The sequence below is a fragment of the Gopherus evgoodei genome, chromosome 20 (assembly GCF_007399415.2).
Source record: "Gopherus evgoodei ecotype Sinaloan lineage chromosome 20, rGopEvg1_v1.p, whole genome shotgun sequence".
NCBI classification, from domain to species: domain Eukaryota; kingdom Metazoa; phylum Chordata; order Testudines; family Testudinidae; genus Gopherus; species Gopherus evgoodei.
In genome coordinates this window covers 3525722-3535004 of record NC_044341.1, presented here as the reverse complement: position 1 = coordinate 3535004, position 9283 = coordinate 3525722, and positions in this window count along the sequence as shown.

Genomic DNA, 9283 nt, shown 5'->3' with positions numbered 1-9283 from the left:
GCCAGTGCAGAAATCCGGTTACTCACAACCCACTGCAGAGCTGAGTGCTGGCCCCGGTACCACATTTGGGATGCCACAGTATGGGGCTCATGAGCCTTTGTCAGTGGGAAGCCAGCCCTTTGTGCATGAGGGAGACAGGAGAGAGAAGAGGGCTGTGTGTTCTTTGTAGAACGAAGGGTGATCAGGGCAGGGATACAAGAAGTACAGCATCCAGAAAACAGGGCAAAGGGCCTGACTCTGCCCTTTTGTGGGTTAGCTGCCTGTCGCTGCACACATGGGACTGTGCCCTGCCCGCCCTTAGGGGGCCCATGGTATGGACAGCCCTTTCTTGGGCTAAGCCTCACCCCAATACCAATGCAGCCTGACCTGGGAGGGCGCCTGCACAGAACTCCAAACCTCAGCTCAGCCTGCCTTCTTTTGGGGCCCAGGAGGGAGGGAGAGCCTGCATGCAATTTGCAGTGAGCATCCAGGCTTATCTGACTCGCATCCCAGCTCAGGTGGGCCACTGCCACTTCGGACTCTGTCGTTCCCCCACCATGCAATCTGGGCTACAGGCTGAGGATGCCAAATGCACCATAGCTTTCTCAGCTGGACACTCAGAAACAGATGGCGTCTCAGGAGCAGCCTGTTCCCACATCTGCCCAGCATTGGATAAGCAGGTAGGAGGATCTGGTAGTTAAGAGCCTGGACTGAGATGCAGGAGATTTGGATTTCAATAGCCTCCTCTGGCACAGACTCCCTGTGTGACCTTGGGCAAGTCACATGGTCTCTCTCTGCCCACCATTCCCCTCTGTGAAATGGGGATAATGATGCTTTGCTGTGAGGATAAATTCATTGATGTTTGCAGCCTGTCCCGTTACTGCAGAGGGATCGATCTGCTAACTGCATCCACCGGAAGGGGCAGAATTCTGTACCACTTGGGGCCCCGCAGAAATAACCCATCCAACCGCAGAGAGGCAAGCAAAACCCAAGGTCTCCTAGCCTGAGAAGCGGGAATCCTCAAGGTCAGCTCTGAAGCCAGTGCAGAAATCCGGTTACTCACAACCCACTGCAGAGCTGAGTGCTGGCCCCGGTACCACATTTGGGATGCCACAGTATGGGGCTCATGAGCCTTTGTCAGTGGGAAGCCAGCCCTTTGTGCATGAGGGAGACAGGAGAGAGAAGAGGGCTGTGTGTTCTTTGTAGAACGAAGGGTGATCAGGGCAGGGATACAAGAAGTACAGCATCCAGAAAACAGGGCAAAGGGCCTGACTCTGCCCTTTTGTGGGTTAGCTGCCTGTCGCTGCACACATGGGACTGTGCCCTGCCCGCCCTTAGGGGGCCCATGGTATGGACAGCCCTTTCTTGGGCTAAGCCTCACCCCAATACCAATGCAGCCTGACCTGGGAGGGCGCCTGCACAGAACTCCAAACCTCAGCTCAGCCTGCCTTCTTTTGGGGCCCAGGAGGGAGGGAGAGCCTGCATGCAATTTGCAGTGAGCATCCAGGCTTATCTGACTCGCATCCCAGCTCAGGTGGGCCACTGCCACTTCGGACTCTGTCGTTCCCCCACCATGCAATCTGGGCTACAGGCTGAGGATGCCAAATGCACCATAGCTTTCTCAGCTGGACACTCAGAAACAGATGGCGTCTCAGGAGCAGCCTGTTCCCACATCTGCCCAGCATTGGATAAGCAGGTAGGAGGATCTGGTAGTTAAGAGCCTGGACTGAGATGCAGGAGATTTGGATTTCAATAGCCTCCTCTGGCACAGACTCCCTGTGTGACCTTGGGCAAGTCACATGGTCTCTCTCTGCCCACCATTCCCCTCTGTGAAATGGGGATAATGATGCTTTGCTGTGAGGATAAATTCATTGATGTTTGCAGCCTGTCCCGTTACTGCAGAGGGATCGATCTGCTAACTGCATCCACCGGAAGGGGCAGAATTCTGTACCACTTGGGGCCCCGCAGAAATAACCCATCCAACCGCAGAGAGGCAAGCAAAACAAATAAACACTCCAGTTGTGGGGTGAATGTCCTTGGCCTGTTAAGGAGAGAAGATGCCCTTTTTTGATGTGACCGTATCCGGAGCGAAGAAATTCCTTCCTTTCACTCCCCAAACCCTCTTCACTTTCATAACTCACAAAAAAGGGATTTCTCTTGATCCCAGAGACGCTGCCTGCCAAGAGAACAGGGCTGCTGTCCCTTAGACGCTTCCTCTGTGGTTTATCTGCCGCGCAGCTACAAAAGGAAAGTTTTGATGCCGACTCCGCCCCTTCCATTAGACCAGGACCCCCAAAATCACCATTTCCTCTTGGTCTGTGAAACACTAATCCATTCCAGACCGAAAGGTCTGCCCAGGAAATTGTTTGGGAAATTGAAAGGAACTCTTTGTGCTTCTGGACTGCAATGGGGCTGGGGAGGTTGCTTTTCTTTTCTTTCTTCCTTGGTGCCACCTTCCTTCCTTCCTTCCTTCCTTATTATTCCCCAGAAGGGGATGTTCTTTTCTGGAGCAGTGCAGGAACTGGATCTCACTTGTCATCCATGCGCACGGCCCCAAGTGGTTTGCACCAGAAGCCCCTCTTGTTAAAAGTTCAAAGCAAAGCCAATGCTAGTCAAATCTGGGCTTGATCAATGAAACTCCTTTTGCAAAGATCTGGGCATGGGCTGGCCCCACTGGTGGGAAGTGACTGTGTGTCCTCTGCAGCAGGCCATCATCCAGGGTTCTCACCAAGCCATTTGCAGGAAGGGGGGTGAGTGTGATCATTAGAGGGGAGCTGTTGCAGGAAAGGCGCTTGCTTATGGGTGGGGCCTGAGAGAGCCAGGATGAAAATATTTGCTAATCTCCACCTTGCGGTGCAATCAGGTGCATTCCCAAAGGCATTTAAAAAAGTCCTTCACAGCCGCCTGGATGGGCCTAGCGGGGGAAGGTTCCCCAGTATCCGGTGTGGAGCCTGACCCCCATCAGAAGCAAGGAATCCCTCCATTATCCCTCCATTAGTCTGAATACTTCATACTTTGCATTGCTTTTCCATAAGGCTCAGAGAGCTTAACAATTCCATAGCTCAGGAGCAGAGGGATGTTAGCAACATCTCCTTGAGGGCGTCTTCCCAGTGGCAGGGAGCTAGTATTTCTTCAACACCATCAGAAACCCTGTTAATTTAGCATCGAATTCGGCCAGGGGCTTCCATTCAATTGCAGGGGCTGGTACCATGCATTGGCTGCTGCCCACTCTTGGGGTCTATAAATGCTGCAAACCTTTGCATGTCCTGGTGGCTGATAACAGAGACTCGGGACCCTGGGACTGTGCAGTGCTTAGAAACAGAGATAATTCTGTATCCTAGCTGTCTGGCATCTCACAGCTTTTCCTGCCTTGTGTGGAGTTACCTGTGTTCATTTCAGAGAGAGAGAACAAACTAACTTCTCCTTTGGTTTGGCTTGGAGGAAAAGCCCTGACTTCTCTTGGAGGTTAATTAAGCACTGGAGGTAGTTACCAAGGGCAGAGGTGCATTTTTCATGTTTGGAGTCTTTAAATACGTCTTTGCATGTCTCTCTAAAACAGGGATTCTCAACCTTTTCCTTTCTGAGCACCCCCACCCCCAACATGCTATAAAAATTCCACAGCCCACCTGTGCCACAACTGTTCTGCATATCCAGTAGATTAAAAGCCAGGGCCAGCATTAGGGGGTAGAAAGCAGGGCAATTGCCCAGGGTCCCACACCACAGGGGACCTCGCAAAGTTAAGCTGCATGGGCTTCAGCTTTCAGCCCCAGGCACCAGGCTCGGGCTTCGGCTTTCTGCCCTGGGCCCCAGCAAGTGTAACGTTGGCCCTGCTCTCTGGTTTATTTGGCAGAACCCCAGAAACCTGCTCACGTCCCCACCCCCCTCCCCAAGGAACCCCAGACCTCTGGTTGAGAACCGCTGCTCTAAAAAATACCCTCGAGTTACTGAGCTCCATGCAGGAACCACTTAGGCAAATTCTCTGGCCTGTGTTGTATGGGAAAGCAAACTAGTGATCATGATGCCCTTTTCTGATTTAAAAGCCTGGAATCTATGCCAGCTGTTATTCCTGCTAGTTAAAATTCCTTCACTGTCAGAGAAGAAAACCTCTGGATAAATCTCCATGGATAAACCAGAACATGCTACCTGCTCAGTGAGGGATCAGTTTGCAAACTCTGCATGATGGTCCACGTTTGGATATCAAGCCCCCTCAGGTCAGGTGTGTTTGAATCTAAGGTTTTGCTTCGGGTTCTTCTCAGTGCAAGATTCACCTGGGGTGGAACAGAAAAAGATCTGGTCAGACCAAAGATCCATCTAGCCCACTATCCTGTCTTCCAACAGTGGCCAATGCCAAGTGCCCCAGATGGAATGAACAGACAGGTAATTGTCAAGTGATCCATCCCCTGTCGCCCATTCCCAGCTTCTGGCAAACAGAGGCTAGGGACACCATCCTTGCCCATCCTAGCTAATAGCCATTGATGGACCTATTCTCTATTAATTTCTCTAGTTCGTTTTTGAACCTTGTTATAATTTTGGCCTTCAAACATCCTCTGGCAAGGAGTTCCACAGGTTGACTGTGAGTTGTGTGAAGAAATACTTCCTTTTGTCTGTTTTAAACCTGCTGCCTATTAATTTCATTTGGTGACCCCTAGTTCTTGTGTTATGAGAAGGAGTAAATAACACTTCCTTATTTACTTTCTCCACACCAGTCATGATTTTATAGACCTCTATCATATCCCCCCTTACTTGTCTCTTTTCCAAGCTGAAAAGCCCCGGCCTTTTTAATCTCTCCTCATAAGGAAGCTGTTCCATACCCCTAGTCATTTTTGTTGCTCTTTTCTGAACTTTTTAAAATTCCAGTATATCTTTTTTTAGCCTAGGATCCCCACACAATTGGCCAGCTCTGTCTGAGGACCAGCAGAGAACATGAATACCCAGGATGGCAGGCCTACAGCTCTAAACCGAAAGGCTTATGTCACGGAGAGTCACATGAAAAAATCTTTCCAGGCTTAATGAATAAAAGACTCTCCTTGTTCTCACGAACGCTAATGGGGACGAGAAATCTGACAATGGGCTTGTGCTGATGGCCCCAGCCTGGCTGCGGACACTGCTCGGCACGGAAAGAAGATGCTTCCTAGGAGTTTAACATTTTATTAAAGACAACAGGAACCAATGAGAACACACATGAGGATTCTGCTTTTAATTTTAGCGGTTGCAACAATGAGTCCCATGTCCTTTCAAACGAGACGGGGGGTACCCGGGTGCTAAGGAATCCCTTAAAGGGACATGGATAAGGACTGGCTTAAAGCCTTTTTTTTTAAGCAACAACTTAGTATGGTAACTCGTCCTCCATGAATAATAGAGAGAGAGAGAGAGAGAGAGAGAGAGAGAAATAAGAAGTTTGAAAATCAATATTTCTTTCTCTGCCAAGTTTATCTTATTTTTTAAAATGTCATACCGGTCTGTTCCCTACCCCTCTCCCCTGTCATTTTTACAAGTCTGGCCCTTTTTTGGATATTTTTAATTTGCTAGTGTACCCCTTTTTCCATAGGCACCAACTCTGGGGGTGCTCCAGCCCTGGAGGGGCCTGGACTGGAGCAGGGGGTTGAGTAACCCCTGGGCCCGGTGGAAGCCAGCACCAATGCCTTCTTCCCTCTCTTGTGCAGCATGCCAGCTGCTACTCTGCAGCAACAGATTCATTTATAGCCATGTGGCTTTGAGGATGCAAGTTGCTATGTACTGAGATGTAAGTGCTTTGGGGCAGGAGGTTGTCTTTTTGTTCTGTGTTTGTGCAGCACCTAGCACCTGATCCCAGCTGGGGCTAGGATACTGTACATTATGTGACTGCCACGGGGACCTCTATTCACTGCAGAGTGCTGCCTCCTTCTGGCCACATCTAGGGATTAGCTCTGCTGGCCCCACACCCATCATCTTGCTCTCCCGTTCTGCAGCCCCCTCTTGCTCCTCAGGAGCTGCAGCACCTCATCGTCGTGGCTTCTTTCTCCTGTCAATTCACAACAGTCCGCCACATCTGGGGTGCTATCAATGTCTCCCACACCATCCCAGTGGGTAGGATGAATTGTCCAGGACAGGCTTCAGCTTCACTGCCCAAATTGTGCCATCCTGGGCTGGAACCTGGGCCCACTCCCTCACTGGGTTCCAGCCCAGGGCCCTATCTCCAGCAGCTAAGGTCTGTACTCCCACAAACCCTCCTGTCACTCCCCTGGATTACCTCCTACTTCACCTCTCCCAGGCTTGCCGCCTCCACCCTTCCCCTATCTCCTGGGTCTGCTGGACAAACCCTTCTTGGGTCCAAATCCCTTTCTCTCCCTTGTCCCAGGGAGAGTGGCTACAGCCCTCTTCCCTGCAGCCTCCTGTCTGCTACCAGCTCCCTAGTTTTATAGGCGCTCCACCTGTTCATACACAGTGAGTTTCTTTGAATTAGGGCTTCCCTCTCGGCCTAAATGTGCCCGAGTTTGCAGCCTACTGGGTTAATTGTCCCATCTGGCCTACGTTAACCCCTTTAAGGCGAGTGTGGGGAGCACACCCTATCCCAGGGACCAGTATGCCTATGGAATGTGCATTCTAAAGATGATCTGAATGTGCAGGAAGTTAAGTAACATGGAAAGGATCCATCCAGAGATGGTAGGTCACTGATGCTTTTGTGAACTGTGCCAATAGGAAGGGTAAAAAATTGATTAACTGGCTAATCAGCAGGAAAAATACTCCAGTGAGTCATTTTATGGTCTTTATTCGCCTGTATGCATCTCTCCTCTCTGCCCGCATTTTTACCACATTCTTTCCATTTATGAAGTATCGAGCACTCGGGAACTGAAGCCTGACAAGGGAGCTCGTTGTTCCCCAGCGGTAGAAACCCACCATTAAAAATGCCAGCAAAAAGATTTCCACCAATTAAGAGGCACAGTCAATTATGTGGTGTATAATTAAGGACATCCATGTGATTGTGCAACGCTGGATGATACGTTGTATCAGGAAGAAGCCTGTAAGAAGTGGGTCTCATGAGAACATCTTCATTGGAAACACTGAAAAGGCCTCTCTTGTGATGGGAAAACTAGATACCATCCCATTCAGAACATTTCCTACCCAAGGCAGCTCACCATTTATTCAGTGTGGGGTGAGATTCACCCCTACGCTGAGGTCAGGCACAAGGGACTATCTGTCACTGAACCCTCTGTCTATTGTCTGTCACTCTTCTACTGCGCCCATCACCAGGCTGCCTAGGTGCCAGCTCATAAGGGAGACTGGAAAAGTGAAAGCTGACTTCAAGTTGGATCTACTAACCACAGTTTTACAGATGCAGCAAGGAGAAGCAGTCAATGCCCAGATTATGGCAAGGACTGTAGGCTAGACTGATACATGGGATAAAGACAGAGGCAGCTCCAGGCCCCAGCATGCCAAGCATGTGCTTGGGGCGGCATGCCGCAGGCGACGCTCTGCCGGCCGCCAGGGAGGCGGCAGGCAGGCCGCTTTCAGCGGGTCTGCTGGTCCTGCAGCTCCAGTGGACCTCCCGCAGGCGTGCCTGCTCCACCGAAGCTGCAGAACCAGCAGACCCTCCACAGGCCTGCCTGCGGGAGGTCCACTGGAGCAGCGGGACCAGCGACTGGCAGAGCACCCCCTGCGGCATGATGCCGTGCTTGGGGTGGCAAAATCTCTAGAGCCACCCCTGGATAAAGAGGTCTAGCTAGGGTGACCAGACAGCAAATGGGAAAAATCAGGACAGGGGGTGGGGGGTCATAGGAGCCTATATAAGAAAAAGACTCAAAAATTGGGACTGTCCCTATAAAATTGGGACATCTGGTCACCCCAGGTCTAGCATTGCTGAAGCCACTGGCTGACCTCAGAGTTGTTTATGACTCTGAGTTTTAATGCATATTGAGTGAAATTTACCTCTGTGCAGAGGGCCAGAACATGGCCCATGCACCTCTTAAGTCCTACTTAAGCCTTCAAGTGCTTTTGGAGAGGACACCAATATGTGGGAGTGGAACCGTCAGCGCTAAATTACCTTGCTTAGTCACAGTGAGTCTCAGATGGTATCTAAGGCTTTTCAAACTGCTCCAGCTATGAACCTGCACAATGTAACACACAATGACTAGAGGGGAAGGCATAGGAGACATGTGGATGCCCTCAGGAGAGGTATTGAAATCCCAAACATGCTTTCCAGCCAGGAACCTGTGGCCTAAAGGGTATCTGGATGAGTATCTCTTCAGGCAGGGGTTCAGTCCTGCCTTGAATCATAACGAATGTTGGGTCGGGTTCATCCCATTCCTCATTTTGCACATCCTAAAAGTGGCTACACTTTTTGGGTATGAAGAGAGGTCTTGGGCTGAAATAGCAGGGGGTACTACAGGTTGGGAACGAGGTGCATTGGGGAGATAGAGGGTTGGAATTTGCATGCGCTATATTTGAATCCAGGATTAAAACCAAAAACTGTAAGAAGAAGCTGTCAAGAGGTCTGAGACCTCAATAGGTAGAACAAACCATCCTGAAGTTTATACCAGTCACACGGGCCCTTTGCTAGCCCTAATGAGCCCCTCCTGTGCATATTACCTGTCTGAAATCAGAGAACAACGTATCTGTCTGCAGTTAGTCCATATTTATAAATGTGTCCATGGTGTTAGTGGGTATAATTGGGAACTGAGGTGGGATGGATCCTGCTCAGAATTCAGGAGGAATGCAAGAATACCTCTGGAGAAACCTGTACCCACAAGCAAGCCAGATAAGCCAATTAACCGAGAAACACTGGGTTTTAAGACATCATAAAAATAATAATAAAAAATGGCGATATGCCCAGTGTGAAAGCAGAGCAGTTATTAGGTAGCAGATGTAACAAGGTTGGGAGCGACAGGGGGAGAGAAACATCACAGGCATCCCAGCTTCCTGGAGACAGTCTGCTCGGGCTAACAATGAGAAAACCTGGACCAGGAGGCTTCTCAGTGGTCAGAAGACCCCCATAAACCCAGGCTTGCCTGGCAAGAATGAGAGACAGAGAGGAGGGACCAAGGAGTGAGCCTGGTGTAACTCTTGTGCTAGAACAAACCGGGCTCACGTCCTACCAGCTGAACAATGCAGAGGGGGCCGGGGAAAGACCTGAGAACTCCAGGGGAAGGAGTAGTTCAGGGAGTTAATCAGACAGAGCTGCAGACCAACAGGCGAGTCAGTCAGAGACCCAACCGAGCAGGACTGCATTGCTGGTGAGGAAGGATACTTAAGGGCTGGGGTAGAATGACCAGCACGGGGTTGGGGAAGTTTGGGGGAGTCCTGTGAGAGGAAGCAATATGGGCAGGAG